The sequence below is a fragment of the Lathamus discolor genome, unplaced genomic scaffold, assembly GCF_037157495.1.
Source record: "Lathamus discolor isolate bLatDis1 unplaced genomic scaffold, bLatDis1.hap1 Scaffold_85, whole genome shotgun sequence".
Lineage (NCBI taxonomy): Eukaryota > Metazoa > Chordata > Aves > Psittaciformes > Psittacidae > Lathamus > Lathamus discolor.
Window position 1 is genome coordinate 203,923 of NW_027069394.1, and position 22,224 is coordinate 226,146.

The window sequence follows — 22,224 nt, forward strand, 5'->3', positions numbered from 1 at the left end:
ACAAACGGGCACGCTCATTGCGACGCAGGGGGCCAGCCCACATCGCAAGAAGTGGCCAACAATATCTGGGAAGGTCTGCAAGGCTCAGGACTTTTCCAGGCAGTTCTAAAGCACAACTTCCTGGGTAGGAAACAAAGCTGGACTCGTCTTGAAACAGCCAAAGCACCACTCTCTGCGAGGAGCCAAAGGCGACAAACAGCACTTGCCCACCCTTGTGTGTTTCACCACGGACCATTACCTATTGTCCCGGACGCAACACCCCAGACTTAAGCCCCACAAATGGCACCTTTTCATCCTGGCATTTAAATCTGAGGCACCACCTGCGCTATAGCTGACCATTTACCTCCCAGCCACCTCCGACTGTGTCCTCAGACATTCTGGCTCAAATACTACATTGGAATGCTACATCTCAAACCCCTTCCTGCCATTCTGACGTTGTCCCCCACGCCCTCGCCTCCTACAGGAGGCCCTCTACTTAGCGTGCGTAGTGCCGTGCGTCTCGAGGCGGCCTCACTGCTCAGAACTCCCACAGCAGACGCCAGCCATCTTGCTGCCGTTACCAAGTTCCTCTTCATCATCTGCCAGAAACAAACAAAGAAAGGGGAACACGTTGTGCTGGCCATCATCTCCAGCATCCCAGCCATCCAGCCCGGCCTCTTCCTTACCAACCGTCTGCCTCCTCCCAAGCTCCTCAACACTGTGCTCACCTGTGCCAAAGCCATTCCAGACTCTGACGCCGGGCCTCTCCTCCCCTGCGTGCCCTAGGAGTGCAACAGAAGCCAGTGACCATGGTTCTTGCCAAAGTGACCCACTCCACAATCCTTCCGCTTACCTCCCTGACTCACCTCAAGCACTCATCCGACTCCCAACCTAGAGGGCAACACCTGCAATACCAAACACAAATACTGAACCCCTTTACCACGTTCTTCTCAACTCTAAGCTCACACACACACACACACACACACACAAACCCCTGAACTCCTCACAGCCCTCCTCCGTTGGCACCTTCACCTCTCCCGAGTTACCTGCGGCACCTGAAACACAAAGGGAAACAGACAAACGCTGAGAGAGGGTTCCAAGATGCACCCTGCCCTCAGCAAGTCCCATCTCCCTCACCCGTCACTCTGCTGCTCGTCCGCTGGCCTTTGCACGTCTTCCGTTCTCTTCTTTGAGCCCGTGCACCCCCTGCAGAACACAACATTAAGAGCTGGTTTTAATTTCACAAAAACTACAAGGCACTCCATCAGGTGCTGCTTCACTCTGCTAAGCATAGCTCACCTAGTCCAAGTCAGCTCTGGGGCACAGACCTCGCTGCGCTCCTCGCTCCGCACCTCCAAATTCAAAACGCACAGCAAGCCAGAAGACAGCCAGGAGAGTAAGCTGGAACTTCCTTCTGACACCACAATTTTACCCACCTGGTACCATCGCTCCACTCAACCCTCCTCCATCAGCCTCTCACACGTGGCTATCCATCTCGCCATCTGCAAGAACAACCTGGCATTAGTCACCGCAACGCCAAGCAAACCTTAGTCTGCCTCTAAGTCTCAGGCCAGACTCACACCGGCGCTCAGGTTGACATGCATACACAGACTGACATTCACACACTCTCAACACAGACCCTCACACCCTCTGGCTCACACACTAACTCCACATAATACTACCACTCCCACTCCCAAGCAGACTCTCTCGCCCTCACTCATTCATTACAAGCTTATTCCCAGAGCTCTTCTGTCCATTCACACAGATCATCAAGAGTAGACAGCTACACTGTGATTATAAAAACCCACCACCTACGCTCCAGAGCTCAAGAACTCCAGGTCAGAGAAAACCAGAGACAAACAGAACTGCCAACTACTTTATTAACATGGGAAACTACAGAGATACTCAAGGATACTTCTCATGCCTGCCTATCTTCCCAACCCCAAGGACCCTGCCAAGACCACCAGCAAACCAGCTCCGAGAATCATCACGGCCGTGCGAGGTGGCAGGCTCAACCTTAGCGGGCGTCCCCGCGCAGGCAACGGTCGCCTGGGTGGGATGAGCTTCTGCCTCCCTCACACGGCATGAGGCTCGGGCTTCCATACTCACAAACGGGCACGCTCATTGCGACGCAGGGGGCCAGCCCACATCGCAAGAAGTGGCCAACAATATCTGGGAAGGTCTGCAAGGCTCAGGACTTTTCCAGGCAGTTCTAAAGCACAACTTCCTGGGTAGGAAACAAAGCTGGACTCGTCTTGAAACAGCCAAAGCACCACTCTCTGCGAGGAGCCAAAGGCGACAAACAGCACTTGCCCACCCTTGTGTGTTTCACCACGGACCATTACCTATTGTCCCGGACGCAACACCCCAGACTTAAGCCCCACAAATGGCACCTTTTCATCCTGGCATTTAAATCTGAGGCACCACCTGCGCTATAGCTGACCATTTACCTCCCAGCCACCTCCGACTGTGTCCTCAGACATTCTGGCTCAAATACTACATTGGAATGCTACATCTCAAACCCCTTCCTGCCATTCTGACGTTGTCCCCCACGCCCTCGCCTCCTACAGGAGGCCCTCTACTTAGCGTGCGTAGTGCCGTGCGTCTCGAGGCGGCCTCACTGCTCAGAACTCCCACAGCAGACGCCAGCCATCTTGCTGCCGTTACCAAGTTCCTCTTCATCATCTGCCAGAAACAAACAAAGAAAGGGGAACACGTTGTGCTGGCCATCATCTCCAGCATCCCAGCCATCCAGCCCGGCCTCTTCCTTACCAACCGTCTGCCTCCTCCCAAGCTCCTCAACACTGTGCTCACCTGTGCCAAAGCCATTCCAGACTCTGACGCCGGGCCTCTCCTCCCCTGCGTGCCCTAGGAGTGCAACAGAAGCCAGTGACCATGGTTCTTGCCAAAGTGACCCACTCCACAATCCTTCCGCTTACCTCCCTGACTCACCTCAAGCACTCATCCGACTCCCAACCTAGAGGGCAACACCTGCAATACCAAACACAAATACTGAACCCCTTTACCACGTTCTTCTCAACTCTAAGCTCACACACACACACACACACACACACACAAACCCCTGAACTCCTCACAGCCCTCCTCCGTTGGCACCTTCACCTCTCCCGAGTTACCTGCGGCACCTGAAACACAAAGGGAAACAGACAAACGCTGAGAGAGGGTTCCAAGATGCACCCTGCCCTCAGCAAGTCCCATCTCCCTCTCCCGTCACTCTGCTGCTCGTCCGCTGGCCTTTGCACGTCTTCCGTTCTCTTCTTTGAGCCCGTGCACCCCCTGCAGAACACAACATTAAGAGCTGGTTTTAATTTCACAAAAACTACAAGGCACTCCATCAGGTGCTGCTTCACTCTGCTAAGCATAGCTCACCTAGTCCAAGTCAGCTCTGGGGCACAGACCTCGCTGCGCTCCTCGCTCCGCACCTCCAAATTCAAAACGCACAGCAAGCCAGAAGACAGCCAGGAGAGTAAGCTGGAACTTCCTTCTGACACCACAATTTTACCCACCTGGTACCATCGCTCCACTCAACCCTCCTCCATCAGCCTCTCACACGTGGCTATCCATCTCGCCATCTGCAAGAACAACCTGGCATTAGTCACCGCAACGCCAAGCAAACCTTAGTCTGCCTCTAAGTCTCAGGCCAGACTCACACCGGCGCTCAGGTTGACATGCATACACAGACTGACATTCACACACTCTCAACACAGACCCTCACACCCTCTGGCTCACACACTAACTCCACATAATACTACCACTCCCACTCCCAAGCAGACTCTCTCGCCCTCACTCATTCATTACAAGCTTATTCCCAGAGCTCTTCTGTCCATTCACACAGATCATCAAGAGTAGACAGCTACACTGTGATTATAAAAACCCACCACCTACGCTCCAGAGCTCAAGAACTCCAGGTCAGAAAAACCAGAGACAAACAGAACTGCCAACTACTTTATTAACATGGGAAACTACAGAGATACTCAAGGATACTTCTCATGCCTGCCTATCTTCCCAACCCCAAGGACCCTGCCAAGACCACCAGCAAACCAGCTCCGAGAATCATCACGGCCGTGCGAGGTGGCAGGCTCAACCTTAGCGGGCGTCCCCGCGCAGGCAACGGTCGCCTGGGTGGGATGAGCTTCTGCCTCCCTCACACGGCATGAGGCTCGGGCTTCCATACTCACAAACGGGCACGCTCATTGCGACGCAGGGGGCCAGCCCACATCGCAAGAAGTGGCCAACAATATCTGGGAAGGTCTGCAAGGCTCAGGACTTTTCCAGGCAGTTCTAAAGCACAACTTCCTGGGTAGGAAACAAAGCTGGACTCGTCTTGAAACAGCCAAAGCACCACTCTCTGCGAGGAGCCAAAGGCGACAAACAGCACTTGCCCACCCTTGTGTGTTTCACCACGGACCATTACCTATTGTCCCGGACGCAACACCCCAGACTTAAGCCCCACAAATGGCACCTTTTCATCCTGGCATTTAAATCTGAGGCACCACCTGCGCTATAGCTGACCATTTACCTCCCAGCCACCTCCGACTGTGTCCTCAGACATTCTGGCTCAAATACTACATTGGAATGCTACATCTCAAACCCCTTCCTGCCATTCTGACGTTGTCCCCCACGCCCTCGCCTCCTACAGGAGGCCCTCTACTTAGCGTGCGTAGTGCCGTGCGTCTCGAGGCGGCCTCACTGCTCAGAACTCCCACAGCAGACGCCAGCCATCTTGCTGCCGTTACCAAGTTCCTCTTCATCATCTGCCAGAAACAAACAAAGAAAGGGGAACACGTTGTGCTGGCCATCATCTCCAGCATCCCAGCCATCCAGCCCGGCCTCTTCCTTACCAACCGTCTGCCTCCTCCCAAGCTCCTCAACACTGTGCTCACCTGTGCCAAAGCCATTCCAGACTCTGACGCCGGGCCTCTCCTCCCCTGCGTGCCCTAGGAGTGCAACAGAAGCCAGTGACCATGGTTCTTGCCAAAGTGACCCACTCCACAATCCTTCCGCTTACCTCCCTGACTCACCTCAAGCACTCATCCGACTCCCAACCTAGAGGGCAACACCTGCAATACCAAACACAAATACTGAACCCCTTTACCACGTTCTTCTCAACTCTAAGCTCACACACACACACACACACACACACAAACCCCTGAACTCCTCACAGCCCTCCTCCGTTGGCACCTTCACCTCTCCCGAGTTACCTGCGGCACCTGAAACACAAAGGGAAACAGACAAACGCTGAGAGAGGGTTCCAAGATGCACCCTGCCCTCAGCAAGTCCCATCTCCCTCACCCGTCACTCTGCTGCTCGTCCGCTGGCCTTTGCACGTCTTCCGTTCTCTTCTTTGAGCCCGTGCACCCCCTGCAGAACACAACATTAAGAGCTGGTTTTAATTTCACAAAAACTACAAGGCACTCCATCAGGTGCTGCTTCACTCTGCTAAGCATAGCTCACCTAGTCCAAGTCAGCTCTGGGGCACAGACCTCGCTGCGCTCCTCGCTCCGCACCTCCAAATTCAAAACGCACAGCAAGCCAGAAGACAGCCAGGAGAGTAAGCTGGAACTTCCTTCTGACACCACAATTTTACCCACCTGGTACCATCGCTCCACTCAACCCTCCTCCATCAGCCTCTCACACGCGGCTATCCATCTCGCCATCTGCAAGAACAACCTGGCATTAGTCACCGCAACGCCAAGCAAACCTTAGTCTGCCTCTAAGTCTCAGGCCAGACTCACACCGGCGCTCAGGTTGACATGCATACACAGACTGACATTCACACACTCTCAACACAGACCCTCACACCCTCTGGCTCACACACTAACTCCACATAATACTACCACTCCCACTCCCAAGCAGACTCTCTCGCCCTCACTCATTCATTACAAGCTTATTCCCAGAGCTCTTCTGTCCATTCACACAGATCATCAAGAGTAGACAGCTACACTGTGATTATAAAAACCCACCACCTACGCTCCAGAGCTCAAGAACTCCAGGTCAGAGAAAACCAGAGACAAACAGAACTGCCAACTACTTTATTAACATGGGAAACTACAGAGATACTCAAGGATACTTCTCATGCCTGCCTATCTTCCCAACCCCAAGGACCCTGCCAAGACCACCAGCAAACCAGCTCCGAGAATCATCACGGCCGTGCGAGGTGGCAGGCTCAACCTTAGCGGGCGTCCCCGCGCAGGCAACGGTCGCCTGGGTGGGATGAGCTTCTGCCTCCCTCACACGGCATGAGGCTCGGGCTTCCATACTCACAAACGGGCACGCTCATTGCGACGCAGGGGGCCAGCCCACATCGCAAGAAGTGGCCAACAATATCTGGGAAGGTCTGCAAGGCTCAGGACTTTTCCAGGCAGTTCTAAAGCACAACTTCCTGGGTAGGAAACAAAGCTGGACTCGTCTTGAAACAGCCAAAGCACCACTCTCTGCGAGGAGCCAAAGGCGACAAACAGCACTTGCCCACCCTTGTGTGTTTCACCACGGACCATTACCTATTGTCCCGGACGCAACACCCCAGACTTAAGCCCCACAAATGGCACCTTTTCATCCTGGCATTTAAATCTGAGGCACCACCTGCGCTATAGCTGACCATTTACCTCCCAGCCACCTCCGACTGTGTCCTCAGACATTCTGGCTCAAATACTACATTGGAATGCTACATCTCAAACCCCTTCCTGCCATTCTGACGTTGTCCCCCACGCCCTCGCCTCCTACAGGAGGCCCTCTACTTAGCGTGCGTAGTGCCGTGCGTCTCGAGGCGGCCTCACTGCTCAGAACTCCCACAGCAGACGCCAGCCATCTTGCTGCCGTTACCAAGTTCCTCTTCATCATCTGCCAGAAACAAACAAAGAAAGGGGAACACGTTGTGCTGGCCATCATCTCCAGCATCCCAGCCATCCAGCCCGGCCTCTTCCTTACCAACCGTCTGCCTCCTCCCAAGCTCCTCAACACTGTGCTCACCTGTGCCAAAGCCATTCCAGACTCTGACGCCGGGCCTCTCCTCCCCTGCGTGCCCTAGGAGTGCAACAGAAGCCAGTGACCATGGTTCTTGCCAAAGTGACCCACTCCACAATCCTTCCGCTTACCTCCCTGACTCACCTCAAGCACTCATCCGACTCCCAACCTAGAGGGCAACACCTGCAATACCAAACACAAATACTGAACCCCTTTACCACGTTCTTCTCAACTCTAAGCTCACACACACACACACACACACACACAAACCCCTGAACTCCTCACAGCCCTCCTCCGTTGGCACCTTCACCTCTCCCGAGTTACCTGCGGCACCTGAAACACAAAGGGAAACAGACAAACGCTGAGAGAGGGTTCCAAGATGCACCCTGCCCTCAGCAAGTCCCATCTCCCTCACCCGTCACTCTGCTGCTCGTCCGCTGGCCTTTGCACGTCTTCCGTTCTCTTCTTTGAGCCCGTGCACCCCCTGCAGAACACAACATTAAGAGCTGGTTTTAATTTCACAAAAACTACAAGGCACTCCATCAGGTGCTGCTTCACTCTGCTAAGCATAGCTCACCTAGTCCAAGTCAGCTCTGGGGCACAGACCTCGCTGCGCTCCTCGCTCCGCACCTCCAAATTCAAAACGCACAGCAAGCCAGAAGACAGCCAGGAGAGTAAGCTGGAACTTCCTTCTGACACCACAATTTTACCCACCTGGTACCATCGCTCCACTCAACCCTCCTCCATCAGCCTCTCACACGCGGCTATCCATCTCGCCATCTGCAAGAACAACCTGGCATTAGTCACCGCAACGCCAAGCAAACCTTAGTCTGCCTCTAAGTCTCAGGCCAGACTCACACCGGCGCTCAGGTTGACATGCATACACAGACTGACATTCACACACTCTCAACACAGACCCTCACACCCTCTGGCTCACACACTAACTCCACATAATACTACCACTCCCACTCCCAAGCAGACTCTCTCGCCCTCACTCATTCATTACAAGCTTATTCCCAGAGCTCTTCTGTCCATTCACACAGATCATCAAGAGTAGACAGCTACACTGTGATTATAAAAACCCACCACCTACGCTCCAGAGCTCAAGAACTCCAGGTCAGAGAAAACCAGAGACAAACAGAACTGCCAACTACTTTATTAACATGGGAAACTACAGAGATACTCAAGGATACTTCTCATGCCTGCCTATCTTCCCAACCCCAAGGACCCTGCCAAGACCACCAGCAAACCAGCTCCGAGAATCATCACGGCCGTGCGAGGTGGCAGGCTCAACCTTAGCGGGCGTCCCCGCGCAGGCAACGGTCGCCTGGGTGGGATGAGCTTCTGCCTCCCTCACACGGCATGAGGCTCGGGCTTCCATACTCACAAATGGGCACGCTCATTGCGACGCAGGGGGCCAGCCCACATCGCAAGAAGTGGCCAACAATATCTGGGAAGGTCTGCAAGGCTCAGGACTTTTCCAGGCAGTTCTAAAGCACAACTTCCTGGGTAGGAAACAAAGCTGGACTCGTCTTGAAACAGCCAAAGCACCACTCTCTGCGAGGAGCCAAAGGCGACAAACAGCACTTGCCCACCCTTGTGTGTTTCACCACGGACCATTACCTACTGTCCCGGACGCAACACCCCAGACTTAAGCCCCACAAATGGCACCTTTTCATCCTGGCATTTAAATCTGAGGCACCACCTGCGCTATAGCTGACCATTTACCTCCCAGCCACCTCCGACTGTGTCCTCAGACATTCTGGCTCAAATACTACATTGGAATGCTACATCTCAAACCCCTTCCTGCCATTCTGACGTTGTCCCCCACGCCCTCGCCTCCTACAGGAGGCCCTCTACTTAGCGTGCGTAGTGCCGTGCGTCTCGAGGCGGCCTCACTGCTCAGAACTCCCACAGCAGACGCCAGCCATCTTGCTGCCGTTACCAAGTTCCTCTTCATCATCTGCCAGAAACAAACAAAGAAAGGGGAACACGTTGTGCTGGCCATCATCTCCAGCATCCCAGCTATCTATGCCAGCCTTTTCTGTAACTCTACTTCGCCTTTACATTATGCTCACCTACTCCCAATCTATTGCAGAATACAATGCTGGGCTTCTCCTGCACTCTAGGACCTAGGAGTACAATAGAAAGAAATGACCATGGTGCTTGTAAAAAGTGACCAACCCCCACAACCCTTATTGTTACCTCTCCGACTCACCTCAAATACTCATCTGACTGCAGAAGTAGAACGCAAGACCTGCAATAACCAACACTACTACTGAACCCTTTGCCATGTTATTCTCAGCTCTTACTCACCACTCACGCAGACAACCTTCTGACAACCCTCCTCAGCTGGCAGCTTCACCTCTCTTGATTTAAGTGTGGCACCTAAAAAAGAAATGGAAACAGGCACTCATGGAGAGAAAAACAGAAGCTTTGGCCGACCCTGAAATAAGTTGCTACTGGGGTGTTCCAAGCATGGCTCACCTTGACTGAGTCATCTGAATGTTATTTTTCAGCTCGAGTGTGAGGATGAGTTTGAGCCAGGGAGTCTTAGCCAGGTAGTCAGAACCAGGAATTCTGTGTTAGAATCAACTTGAGATTTGTGTGGATGCATGAGCCAGTCAGTGTCAGACTAAGCCTAAGTGAGTGTGAGGAGAAGTCAGCGCCAGAGAACGTCTGTGCAGCTTAAACATGAACATGAGTCTGAGCCAGTCTGTGTGAGAAGGAGCCTGCACTGTCTGCCAGTCTTGAATATGAGTCTAAGCCAATGAAAGCCAGAAAATTAAAGCTGGGGAGCAGGCAATGAACCAGAACCAGACGAAACAAGACCCAGCTGTGGATCGTCAGGGTGCTTTTATCCCAGCTGGGAGTTTGCCCCACCCCTGACCCAGGGCACTGGGGGAAGGGCTGTGGGTGACACCCTCCCTCCCTAACACAGTCAAGCTGTAGCTGCCCTACCCATGTAAGCTCATGCTACAGAGTAACCCCCTGCCTTTCCCTCAGCCCCATGCTACATTTCAAACCCCGGACCTTGTCCCCCACCCTCCAGCCCCAAGCAGCAGTCCCTCTACTTAGCTTCCATAGTGCCATGGGTTTCAAGCTGGCCTTGATGCTCAGAACACCCACATCAGAGTCCTGTGATCTTGCCACAGCTGCCAAGTTTCTCTTTATCACCTGCAGCAAACAAACGAGCAAACAGGAACACACTGTGCTGGCCACCATCATCACCAGCACCCCACCCACCAGTGCTGGCCTGCTCTGTAACAGCCCTCTTTCTCCTTCAAAGCTCATCATGTGCTTGCCTGTTCCAAACCCACAGTGGAGTCCGACATTGAGCCTCTCCTCACCTCCAGGTCCTAGGAGTACAATAGAGACAAATGATCACCCTGCTTGCAAAAAGGGACCGACCCCACTATCCTTCTCCTTACCTGTCTGACTCACTTCAAGCACTCATCCGACTCCAAAGGTAGAGGGCAGCCCTGCAACACCGAGCACAAATACTGAACCCCTTTGCCATGCTCTCCTCAACAATTAAGCACCCCTAACACACACAACCCCCGATCTTCTCACAGCCCTCCTGAGTTTGCAGCTTCACCTCCCTCGAGTTATCTGCAGCACCTAGAAAAGTAAAGGGAACATGCACACACTGACAGAGATACAGAAGCTGCACCCTTCCCTCAGGAAGTCCCATCTCTCTCTCCTGTCACTTTACTACTCATCCACTAGCCCTCAGAGCTTTTCCATCCCTTTATTCTAACGTGTACACCCCCTGGAATACACCACCAACAAAAAGTAATTGCAGCTTTATGAAAATGACAAGACCCTAAAATAAATTGCTGCTTGGGTGGTCTAAGCTTTGCTCACCTTGGCTAAATCACCTGAATGTCTTTGTTTAGTTAGAATGTGAGAGCTAGTCTGAACCAGGAAGCCTATGTTAGTCTCGATGTGAGACTCGTGTGGTTGGGCGAGCCAGTCAATGCCAAATTGAGCCTAAATCTGAACTAGAGTGTCTGTGCTGTTTAAGTATATGAGCCTGAGCCAGTCTGTGTGGAAGAAAACCTCTTTGAGACTAAGCCCTAGAATGTGAGACAGAAAACCCCCACCCAGTCTGAAACCAAGTATAGTTTTGAGCCTAACTTCATAAAAGTGAAGCTATGGAATCTGAGAATTTTGAAGAGAAATCTAAGCCCCAAAAAGAAACCCAAGAAGTTAAAATCAGAGAGCAGCCAAGAAACCAAACCCAAAACAACAAAAACCAGGTGCACCTTGTCAGGCTGTTTTTATCCCAGCAGCTGGTTTGCCCCACCCCTGAGCCTGGGCACTGGGGAGGGGGGGGGTTGTGGGTAGGGCCTGGGGTATATAAGGCACAGCTTCAGGGTAAGGGTCTTCTTTAGGATTTGATGCTGTTTAAGGTAAGGTCTTTGGGGTGTTTTGTGGTTTTAATGATGTGTGTATTGCTTTGTTTTTTGAGTTTTTTGAAATGATTTTTTCTGAGCTATTTTTTTAAGCTATCTTTGGTTTGCATCTTCTTGTATAAATGAATTTCTTTGTGCTGTGGTTTTACTTGAGGTGCTGTTCTTAGTGGTGGTGTTCAGGTAAGCGTTTTTTTTAATTGCTCTCAGACACAGAACTTAAAGAAAAATTTGTTTACAGTTTATGTTCTTATTATTTGTCTTTTATTTCTCATAAAATATTTATAACAGTGGTTACTGAGCAAACATTCCATTTATATGTTTAAGAGTTTCTTCAAGAGTGCCTTTGGGTTTGTGCTCTTTCAAAAACTAAGTTGGACACTTGGGTCTAAAGAATACCAAAACATAATATTAATGTTCTTTTGGGATGTAGTGACTGTTAAATAACTGATGACTTTTGGCAGGGAAAGATAAAAGAATGCTTTTCACCTTGTATATTTCTCATTTTAAAACTGTAAATTACAGAGTGCTTGTTCATTACAGTCTGCATATAATAAATATTTCAGGGAATTTCCTTGTCTTAGTCTGCAGAATGTTGTGTGGCAGTTCTTTTATTTTTTCCTTTTACTCCTGTTACTGCAAATGATAAAAATAAATTGGGTGGGTGCAGTAAACACCCATGTGTCCAGTGTGGGAGATCTGAGCAACAATTTTAGTTTGAGACTTATGACACTATAAAAACTAAGCAGAAAGATTAGTTTTCCACAGAACAGATGGGGGAAACAGCATCAGGATAGCAGAAAGAGATTTGAAATACACCATGGGGATGAGAAAAATTAAGTGGGACTTTTTTTAGCACCATCTTATAGTGGGCAGGGTAGTACAGCTTGACTGTTTTAATGAGTGCATTAGCTTGTGAGCTGTTTTGGTGCTTCCAACTCACTGCTAGAACTGAAAGTGTTAAGCTTGTTCTTGGAACTTAGTCCTTTATGTACTGAGTGCTTGTGTTGGCTGGTTAAAAGCTGGTCAGGCATTCGTGTTCATTACTTACAAACATAAAGCAGAGGACAGCTTTTTTTTCAGTCACATCAGCAGGAGCCTTCTAAGGGTTTCATCCAGCTTCCAGTTCCAGCTATAAAAAGGTAAAGGGTTTCATTTTGAGTGTGATGCCCTCATGTTTAGAAAAACATGGAAAAAAGATTCAGTATTTGTGTTTGGTATTGCAGGTGTTGCCCTCTAGGTTGGGAGTCGGATGAGTGCTTGAGGTGAGTCAGGGAGGTAAGCGGAAGGATTGTGGAGTGGGTCACTTTGGCAAGAACCATGGTCACTGGCTTCTGTTGCACTCCTAGGGCACGCAGGGGAGGAGAGGCCCGGCGTCAGAGTCTGGAATGGCTTTGGCACAGGTGAGCACGGTGTTGAGGAGCTTGGGAGGAGGCAGACGGTTGGTAAGGAAGAGGCCGGGCTGGATGGCTGGGATGCTGGAGATGATGGCCAGCACAACGTGTTCCCCTTTCTTTGTTTGTTTCTGGCAGATGATGAAGAGGAACTTGGTAACGGCAGCAGCATGGCTGGCGTCTGCTGTGGGAGTTCTGAGCAGTGAGGCCGCCTCGAGACGCACAGCACTACGCACGCTAAGTAGAGGGCCTCCTGTAGGAGGCGAGGGCGTGGGGGACAACGTCAGAATGGCAGGAAGTTTCTTTTTGGGGCTTAGATTTCTCTTCAAAATTCTCAGATTCCATAGCTTCACTTTTATGAAGTTAGGCTCAAAACTATACTTGGTTTCAGACTGGGTGGGGGTTTTCTGTCTCACATTCTAGGGCTTAGTCTCAAAGAGGTTTTCTTCCACACAGACTGGCTCAGGCTCATATACATAAACAGCACAGACACTCTAGTTCAGATTTAGGCTCAATTTGGCATTGACTGGCTCGCCCAACCACACGAGTCTCACATCGAGACTAACATAGGCTTCCTGGTTCAGACTAGCTCTCACATTCTAACTAAACAAAGACATTCAGGTGATTTAGCCAAGGTGAGCAAAGCTTAGACCACCCAAGCAGCTATTTATTTTAGGGTCTTGTCATTTTCATAAAGCTGCAATTACTTTTTGTTGGTGGTGTATTCCAGGGGGTGTACACGTTAGAATAAAGGGATGGAAAAGCTCTGAGGGCTAGTGGATGAGTAGTAAAGTGACAGGAGAGAGAGATGGGACTTCCTGAGGGAAGGGTGCAGCTTCTGTATCTCTGTCAGTGTGTGCATGTTCCCTTTACTTTTCTAGGTGCTGCAGATAACTCGAGGGAGGTGAAGCTGCAAACTCAGGAGGGCTGTGAGAAGATCGGGGGTTGTGTGTGTTGGGGGTGCTTAATTGTTGAGGAGAGCATGGCAAAGGGGTTCAGTATTTGTGCTCGGTGTTGCAGGGCTGCCCTCTACCTTTGGAGTCGGATGAGTGCTTGAAGTGAGTCAGACAGGTAAGGAGAAGGATAGTGGGGTCGGTCCCTTTTTGCAAGCAGGGTGATCATTTGTCTCTATTGTACTCCTAGGACCTGGAGGTGAGGAGAGGCTCAATGTCGGACTCCACTGTGGGTTTGGAACAGGCAAGCACATGATGAGCTTTGAAGGAGAAAGAGGGCTGTTACAGAGCAGGCCAGCACTGGTGGGTGGGGTGCTGGTGATGATGGTGGCCAGCACAGTGTGTTCCTGTTTGCTCGTTTGTTTGCTGCAGGTGATAAAGAGAAACTTGGCAGCTGTGGCAAGATCACAGGACTCTGATGTGGGTGTTCTGAGCATCAAGGCCAGCTTGAAACCCATGGCACTATGGAAGCTAAGTAGAGGGACTGCTGCTTGGGGCTGGAGGGTGGGGGACAAGGTCCGGGGTTTGAAATGTAGCATGGGGCTGAGGGAAAGGCAGGGGGTTACTCTGTAGCATGAGCTTACATGGGTAGGGCAGCTACAGCTTGACTGTGTTAGGGAGGGAGGGTGTCACCCACAGCCCTTCCCCCAGTGCCCTGGGTCAGGGGTGGGGCAAACTCCCAGCTGGGATAAAAGCACCCTGACGATCCACAGCTGGGTCTTGTTTCGTCTGGTTCTGGTTCATTGCCTGCTCCCCAGCTTTAATTTTCTGGCTTTCATTGGCTTAGACTCATATTCAAGACTGGCAGACAGTGCAGGCTCCTTCTCACACAGACTGGCTCAGACTCATGTTCATGTTTAAGCTGCACAGACGTTCTCTGGCGCTGACTTCTCCTCACACTCACTTAGGCTTAGTCTGACACTGACTGGCTCATGCATCCACACAAATCTCAAGTTGATTCTAACACAGAATTCCTGGTTCTGACTACCTGGCTAAGACTCCCTGGCTCAAACTCATCCTCACACTCGAGCTGAAAAATAACATTCAGATGACTCAGTCAAGGTGAGCCATGCTTGGAACACCCCAGTAGCAACTTATTTCAGGGTCGGCCAAAGCTTCTGTTTTTCTCTCCATGAGTGCCTGTTTCCATTTCTTTTTTAGGTGCCACACTTAAATCAAGAGAGGTGAAGCTGCCAGCTGAGGAGGGTTGTCAGAAGGTTGTCTGCGTGAGTGGTGAGTAAGAGCTGAGAATAACATGGCAAAGGGTTCAGTAGTAGTGTTGGTTATTGCAGGTCTTGCGTTCTACTTCTGCAGTCAGATGAGTATTTGAGGTGAGTCGGAGAGGTAACAATAAGGGTTGTGGGGGTTGGTCACTTTTTACAAGCACCATGGTCATTTCTTTCTATTGTACTCCTAGGTCCTAGAGTGCAGGAGAAGCCCAGCATTGTATTCTGCAATAGATTGGGAGTAGGTGAGCATAATGTAAAGGCGAAGTAGAGTTACAGAAAAGGCTGGCATAGATAGCTGGGATGCTGGAGATGATGGCCAGCACAACGTGTTCCCCTTTCTTTGTTTGTTTCTGGCAGATGATGAAGAGGAACTTGGTAACGGCAGCAAGATGGCTGGCGTCTGCTGTGGGAGTTCTGAGCAGTGAGGCCGCCTCGAGACGCACGGCACTACGCACGCTAAGTAGAGGGCCTCCTGTAGGAGGCGAGGGCGTGGGGGACAACGTCAGAATGGCAGGAAGGGGTTTGAGATGTAGCATTCCAATGTAGTATTTGAGCCAGAATGTCTGAGGACACAGTCGGAGGTGGCTGGGAGGTAAATGGTCAGCTATAGCGCAGGTGGTGCCTCAGATTTAAATGCCAGGATGAAAAGGTGCCATTTGTGGGGCTTAAGTCTGGGGTGTTGCGTCCGGGACAGTAGGTAATGGTCCGTGGTGAAACACACAAGGGTGGGCAAGTGCTGTTTGTCGCCTTTGGCTCCTCGCAGAGAGTGGTGCTTTGGCTGTTTCAAGACGAGTCCAGCTTTGTTTCCTACCCAGGAAGTTGTGCTTTAGAACTGCCTGGAAAAGTCCTGAGCCTTGCAGACCTTCCCAGATATTGTTGGCCACTTCTTGCGATGTGGGCTGGCCCCCTGCGTCGCAATGAGCGTGCCCGTTTGTGAGTATGGAAGCCCGAGCCTCATGCCGTGTGAGGGAGGCAGAAGCTCATCCCACCCAGGCGACCGTTGCCTGTGCGGGGACGCCCGCTAAGGTTGAGCCTGCCACCTCGCACGGCCGTGATGATTCTCGGAGCTGGTTTGCTGGTGGTCTTGGCAGGGTCCTTGGGGTTGGGAAGATAGGCAGGCATGAGAAGTATCCTTGAGTATCTCTGTAGTTTCCCATGTTAATAAAGTAGTTGGCAGTTCTGTTTGTCTCTGGTTTTCTCTGACCTGGAGTTCTTGAGCTCTGGAGCGTAGGTGGTGGGTTTTTATAATCACAGTGTAGCTGTCTACTCTTGATGATCTGTGTGAATGGACAGAAGAGCTCTGGGAATAAGCTTGTAATGAATGAGTGAGGGCGAGAGAGTCTGCTTGGGAGTGGGAGTGGTAGTATTATGTGGAGTTAGTGTGTGAGCCAGAGGGTGTGAGGGTCTGTGTTGAGAGTGTGTGAATGTCAGTCTGTGTATGCATGTCAACCTGAGCGCCGGTGTGAGTCTGGCCTGAGACTTAGAGGCAGACTAAGGTTTGCTTGGCGTTGCGGTGACTAATGCCAGGTTGTTCTTGCAGATGGCGAGATGGATAGCCACGTGTGAGAGGCTGATGGAGGAGGGTTGAGTGGAGCGATGGTACCAGGTGGGTAAAATTGTGGTGTCAGAAGGAAGTTCCAGCTTACTCTCCTGGCTGTCTTCTGGCTTGCTGTGCGTTTTGAATTTGGAGGTGCGGAGCGAGGAGCGCAGCGAGGTCTGTGCCCCAGAGCTGACTTGGACTAGGTGAGCTATGCTTAGCAGAGTGAAGCAGCACCTGATGGAGTGCCTTGTAGTTTTTGTGAAATTAAAACCAGCTCTTAATGTTGTGTTCTGCAGGGGGTGCACGGGCTCAAAGAAGAGAACGGAAGACGTGCAAAGGCCAGCGGACGAGCAGCAGAGTGACGGGAGAGGGAGATGGGACTTGCTGAGGGCAGGGTGCATCTTGGAACCCTCTCTCAGCGTTTGTCTGTTTCCCTTTGTGTTTCAGGTGCCGCAGGTAACTCGGGAGAGGTGAAGGTGCCAACGGAGGAGGGCTGTGAGGAGTTCAGGGGTTTGTGTGTGTGTGTGTGTGTGTGTGTGAGCTTAGAGTTGAGAAGAACGTGGTAAAGGGGTTCAGTATTTGTGTTTGGTATTGCAGGTGTTGCCCTCTAGGTTGGGAGTCGGATGAGTGCTTGAGGTGAGTCAGGGAGGTAAGCGGAAGGATTGTGGAGTGGGTCACTTTGGCAAGAACCATGGTCACTGGCTTCTGTTGCACTCCTAGGGCACGCAGGGGAGGAGAGGCCCGGCGTCAGAGTCTGGAATGGCTTTGGCACAGGTGAGCACAGTGTTGAGGAGCTTGGGAGGAGGCAGACGGTTGGTAAGGAAGAGGCCGGGCTGGATGGCTGGGATGCTGGAGATGATGGCCAGCACAACGTGTTCCCCTTTCTTTGTTTGTTTCTGGCAGATGATGAAGAGGAACTTGGTAACGGCAGCAAGATGGCTGGCGTCTGCTGTGGGAGTTCTGAGCAGTGAGGCCGCCTCGAGACGCACGGCACTACGCACGCTAAGTAGAGGGCCTCCTGTAGGAGGCGAGGGCGTGGGGGACAACGTCAGAATGGCAGGAAGGGGTTTGAGATGTAGCATTCCAATGTAGTATTTGAGCCAGAATGTCTGAGGACACAGTCGGAGGTGGCTGGGAGGTAAATGGTCAGCTATAGCGCAGGTGGTGCCTCAGATTTAAATGCCAGGATGAAAAGGTGCCATTTGTGGGGCTTAAGTCTGGGGTGTTGCGTCCGGGACAATAGGTAATGGTCCGTGGTGAAACACACAAGGGTGGGCAAGTGCTGTTTGTCGCCTTTGGCTCCTCGCAGAGAGTGGTGCTTTGGCTGTTTCAAGACGAGTCCAGCTTTGTTTCCTACCCAGGAAGTTGTGCTTTAGAACTGCCTGGAAAAGTCCTGAGCCTTGCAGACCTTCCCAGATATTGTTGGCCACTTCTTGCGATGTGGGCTGGCCCCCTGCGTCGCAATGAGCGTGCCCGTTTGTGAGTATGGAAGCCCGAGCCTCATGCCGTGTGAGGGAGGCAGAAGCTCATCCCACCCAGGCGACCGTTGCCTGCGCGGGGACGCCCGCTAAGGTTGAGCCTGCCACCTCGCACGGCCGTGATGATTCTCGGAGCTGGTTTGCTGGTGGTCTTGGCAGGGTCCTTGGGGTTGGGAAGATAGGCAGGCATGAGAAGTATCCTTGAGTATCTCTGTAGTTTCCCATGTTAATAAAGTAGTTGGCAGTTCTGTTTGTCTCTGGTTTTTCTGACCTGGAGTTCTTGAGCTCTGGAGCGTAGGTGGTGGGTTTTTATAATCACAGTGTAGCTGTCTACTCTTGATGATCTGTGTGAATGGACAGAAGAGCTCTGGGAATAAGCTTGTAATGAATGAGTGAGGGCGAGAGAGTCTGCTTGGGAGTGGGAGTGGTAGTATTATGTGGAGTTAGTGTGTGAGCCAGAGGGTGTGAGGGTCTGTGTTGAGAGTGTGTGAATGTCAGTCTGTGTATGCATGTCAACCTGAGCGCCGGTGTGAGTCTGGCCTGAGACTTAGAGGCAGACTAAGGTTTGCTTGGCGTTGCGGTGACTAATGCCAGGTTGTTCTTGCAGATGGCGAGATGGATAGCCGCGTGTGAGAGGCTGATGGAGGAGGGTTGAGTGGAGCGATGGTACCAGGTGGGTAAAATTGTGGTGTCAGAAGGAAGTTCCAGCTTACTCTCCTGGCTGTCTTCTGGCTTGCTGTGCGTTTTGAATTTGGAGGTGCGGAGCGAGGAGCGCAGCGAGGTCTGTGCCCCAGAGCTGACTTGGACTAGGTGAGCTATGCTTAGCAGAGTGAAGCAGCACCTGATGGAGTGCCTTGTAGTTTTTGTGAAATTAAAACCAGCTCTTAATGTTGTGTTCTGCAGGGGGTGCACGGGCTCAAAGAAGAGAACGGAAGACGTGCAAAGGCCAGCGGACGAGCAGCAGAGTGACGGGAGAGGGAGATGGGACTTGCTGAGGGCAGGGTGCATCTTGGAACCCTCTCTCAGCGTTTGTCTGTTTCCCTTTGTGTTTCAGGTGCCGCAGGTAACTCGGGAGAGGTGAAGGTGCCAACGGAGGAGGGCTGTGAGGAGTTCAGGGGTTTGTGTGTGTGTGTGTGTGTGTGTGTGTGAGCTTAGAGTTGAGAAGAACGTGGTAAAGGGGTTCAGTATTTGTGTTTGGTATTGCAGGTGTTGCCCTCTAGGTTGGGAGTCGGATGAGTGCTTGAGGTGAGTCAGGGAGGTAAGCGGAAGGATTGTGGAGTGGGTCACTTTGGCAAGAACCATGGTCACTGGCTTCTGTTGCACTCCTAGGGCACGCAGGGGAGGAGAGGCCCGGCGTCAGAGTCTGGAATGGCTTTGGCACAGGTGAGCACAGTGTTGAGGAGCTTGGGAGGAGGCAGACGGTTGGTAAGGAAGAGGCCGGGCTGGATGGCTGGGATGCTGGAGATGATGGCCAGCACAACGTGTTCCCCTTTCTTTGTTTGTTTCTGGCAGATGATGAAGAGGAACTTGGTAACGGCAGCAAGATGGCTGGCGTCTGCTGTGGGAGTTCTGAGCAGTGAGGCCGCCTCGAGACGCACGGCACTACGCACGCTAAGTAGAGGGCCTCCTGTAGGAGGCGAGGGCGTGGGGGACAACGTCAGAATGGCAGGAAGGGGTTTGAGATGTAGCATTCCAATGTAGTATTTGAGCCAGAATGTCTGAGGACACAGTCGGAGGTGGCTGGGAGGTAAATGGTCAGCTATAGCGCAGGTGGTGCCTCAGATTTAAATGCCAGGATGAAAAGGTGCCATTTGTGGGGCTTAAGTCTGGGGTGTTGCGTCCGGGACAATAGGTAATGGTCCGTGGTGAAACACACAAGGGTGGGCAAGTGCTGTTTGTCGCCTTTGGCTCCTCGCAGAGAGTGGTGCTTTGGCTGTTTCAAGACGAGTCCAGCTTTGTTTCCTACCCAGGAAGTTGTGCTTTAGAACTGCCTGGAAAAGTCCTGAGCCTTGCAGACCTTCCCAGATATTGTTGGCCACTTCTTGCGATGTGGGCTGGCCCCCTGCGTCGCAATGAGCGTGCCCGTTTGTGAGTATGGAAGCCCGAGCCTCATGCCGTGTGAGGGAGGCAGAAGCTCATCCCACCCAGGCGACCGTTGCCTGCGCGGGGACGCCCGCTAAGGTTGAGCCTGCCACCTCGCACGGCCGTGATGATTCTCGGAGCTGGTTTGCTGGTGGTCTTGGCAGGGTCCTTGGGGTTGGGAAGATAGGCAGGCATGAGAAGTATCCTTGAGTATCTCTGTAGTTTCCCATGTTAATAAAGTAGTTGGCAGTTCTGTTTGTCTCTGGTTTTCTCTGACCTGGAGTTCTTGAGCTCTGGAGCGTAGGTGGTGGGTTTTTATAATCACAGTGTAGCTGTCTACTCTTGATGATCTGTGTGAATGGACAGAAGAGCTCTGGGAATAAGCTTGTAATGAATGAGTGAGGGCGAGAGAGTCTGCTTGGGAGTGGGAGTGGTAGTATTATGTGGAGTTAGTGTGTGAGCCAGAGGGTGTGAGGGTCTGTGTTGAGAGTGTGTGAATGTCAGTCTGTGTATGCATGTCAACCTGAGCGCCGGTGTGAGTCTGGCCTGAGACTTAGAGGCAGACTAAGGTTTGCTTGGCGTTGCGGTGACTAATGCCAGGTTGTTCTTGCAGATGGCGAGATGGATAGCCGCGTGTGAGAGGCTGATGGAGGAGGGTTGAGTGGAGCGATGGTACCAGGTGGGTAAAATTGTGGTGTCAGAAGGAAGTTCCAGCTTACTCTCCTGGCTGTCTTCTGGCTTGCTGTGCGTTTTGAATTTGGAGGTGCGGAGCGAGGAGCGCAGCGAGGTCTGTGCCCCAGAGCTGACTTGGACTAGGTGAGCTATGCTTAGCAGAGTGAAGCAGCACCTGATGGAGTGCCTTGTAGTTTTTGTGAAATTAAAACCAGCTCTTAATGTTGTGTTCTGCAGGGGGTGCACGGGCTCAAAGAAGAGAACGGAAGACGTGCAAAGGCCAGCGGACGAGCAGCAGAGTGACGGGAGAGGGAGATGGGACTTGCTGAGGGCAGGGTGCATCTTGGAACCCTCTCTCAGCGTTTGTCTGTTTCCCTTTGTGTTTCAGGTGCCGCAGGTAACTCGGGAGAGGTGAAGGTGCCAACGGAGGAGGGCTGTGAGGAGTTCAGGGGTTTGTGTGTGTGTGTGTGTGTGTGTGTGAGCTTAGAGTTGAGAAGAACGTGGTAAAGGGGTTCAGTATTTGTGTTTGGTATTGCAGGTGTTGCCCTCTAGGTTGGGAGTCGGATGAGTGCTTGAGGTGAGTCAGGGAGGTAAGCGGAAGGATTGTGGAGTGGGTCACTTTGGCAAGAACCATGGTCACTGGCTTCTGTTGCACTCCTAGGGCACGCAGGGGAGGAGAGGCCCGGCGTCAGAGTCTGGAATGGCTTTGGCACAGGTGAGCACAGTGTTGAGGAGCTTGGGAGGAGGCAGACGGTTGGTAAGGAAGAGGCCGGGCTGGATGGCTGGGATGCTGGAGATGATGGCCAGCACAACGTGTTCCCCTTTCTTTGTTTGTTTCTGGCAGATGATGAAGAGGAACTTGGTAACGGCAGCAAGATGGCTGGCGTCTGCTGTGGGAGTTCTGAGCAGTGAGGCCGCCTCGAGACGCACGGCACTACGCACGCTAAGTAGAGGGCCTCCTGTAGGAGGCGAGGGCGTGGGGGACAACGTCAGAATGGCAGGAAGGGGTTTGAGATGTAGCATTCCAATGTAGTATTTGAGCCAGAATGTCTGAGGACACAGTCGGAGGTGGCTGGGAGGTAAATGGTCAGCTATAGCGCAGGTGGTGCCTCAGATTTAAATGCCAGGATGAAAAGGTGCCATTTGTGGGGCTTAAGTCTGGGGTGTTGCGTCCGGGACAATAGGTAATGGTCCGTGGTGAAACACACAAGGGTGGGCAAGTGCTGTTTGTCGCCTTTGGCTCCTCGCAGAGAGTGGTGCTTTGGCTGTTTCAAGACGAGTCCAGCTTTGTTTCCTACCCAGGAAGTTGTGCTTTAGAACTGCCTGGAAAAGTCCTGAGCCTTGCAGACCTTCCCAGATATTGTTGGCCACTTCTTGCGATGTGGGCTGGCCCCCTGCGTCGCAATGAGCGTGCCCGTTTGTGAGTATGGAAGCCCGAGCCTCATGCCGTGTGAGGGAGGCAGAAGCTCATCCCACCCAGGCGACCGTTGCCTGCGCGGGG

General features: G+C 52.1%; 4 long non-coding RNA genes across 5 annotated transcripts; 2 read left to right on the top strand and 2 right to left on the bottom strand.

Annotated features, from left to right (window-relative positions):
* Positions 1–9,042: 9,042 nt before the first annotated feature.
* On the bottom strand, positions 9,043–9,999 carry LOC136007027 (uncharacterized). The gene is made up of 3 exons (XR_010609438.1): positions 9,448–9,999; positions 9,179–9,348; positions 9,043–9,092 (listed from the first exon to the last, which is right to left on the bottom strand). It is a non-coding gene; the product is annotated as an uncharacterized LOC136007027 (long non-coding RNA).
* A 40-nt stretch (positions 10,000–10,039) lies between these two features.
* Positions 10,040–11,197, bottom strand: LOC136007028 (uncharacterized). The gene is made up of 4 exons (XR_010609439.1): positions 10,828–11,197; positions 10,392–10,442; positions 10,266–10,319; positions 10,040–10,137 (listed from the first exon to the last, which is right to left on the bottom strand). It is a non-coding gene; the product is annotated as an uncharacterized LOC136007028 (long non-coding RNA).
* A 1,393-nt stretch (positions 11,198–12,590) lies between these two features.
* LOC136007025 (uncharacterized) lies at positions 12,591–14,189 on the top strand. Of its 2 annotated transcripts, XR_010609435.1 has the most exons (6): positions 12,591–12,640; positions 12,725–12,778; positions 12,908–12,971; positions 13,651–13,840; positions 13,913–13,966; positions 14,095–14,189. It is a non-coding gene; the product is annotated as an uncharacterized LOC136007025 (long non-coding RNA). The 2 variants fall into 2 exon arrangements; XR_010609436.1 differs by lacking the exons at positions 12,591–12,640; positions 12,725–12,778; positions 12,908–12,971 and adding an exon at positions 13,029–13,404.
* A 43-nt stretch (positions 14,190–14,232) lies between these two features.
* Positions 14,233–15,189, top strand: LOC136007026 (uncharacterized). The gene is made up of 3 exons (XR_010609437.1): positions 14,233–14,784; positions 14,884–15,053; positions 15,140–15,189. It is a non-coding gene; the product is annotated as an uncharacterized LOC136007026 (long non-coding RNA).
* The last annotated feature ends 7,035 nt before the right edge of the window (positions 15,190–22,224 follow it).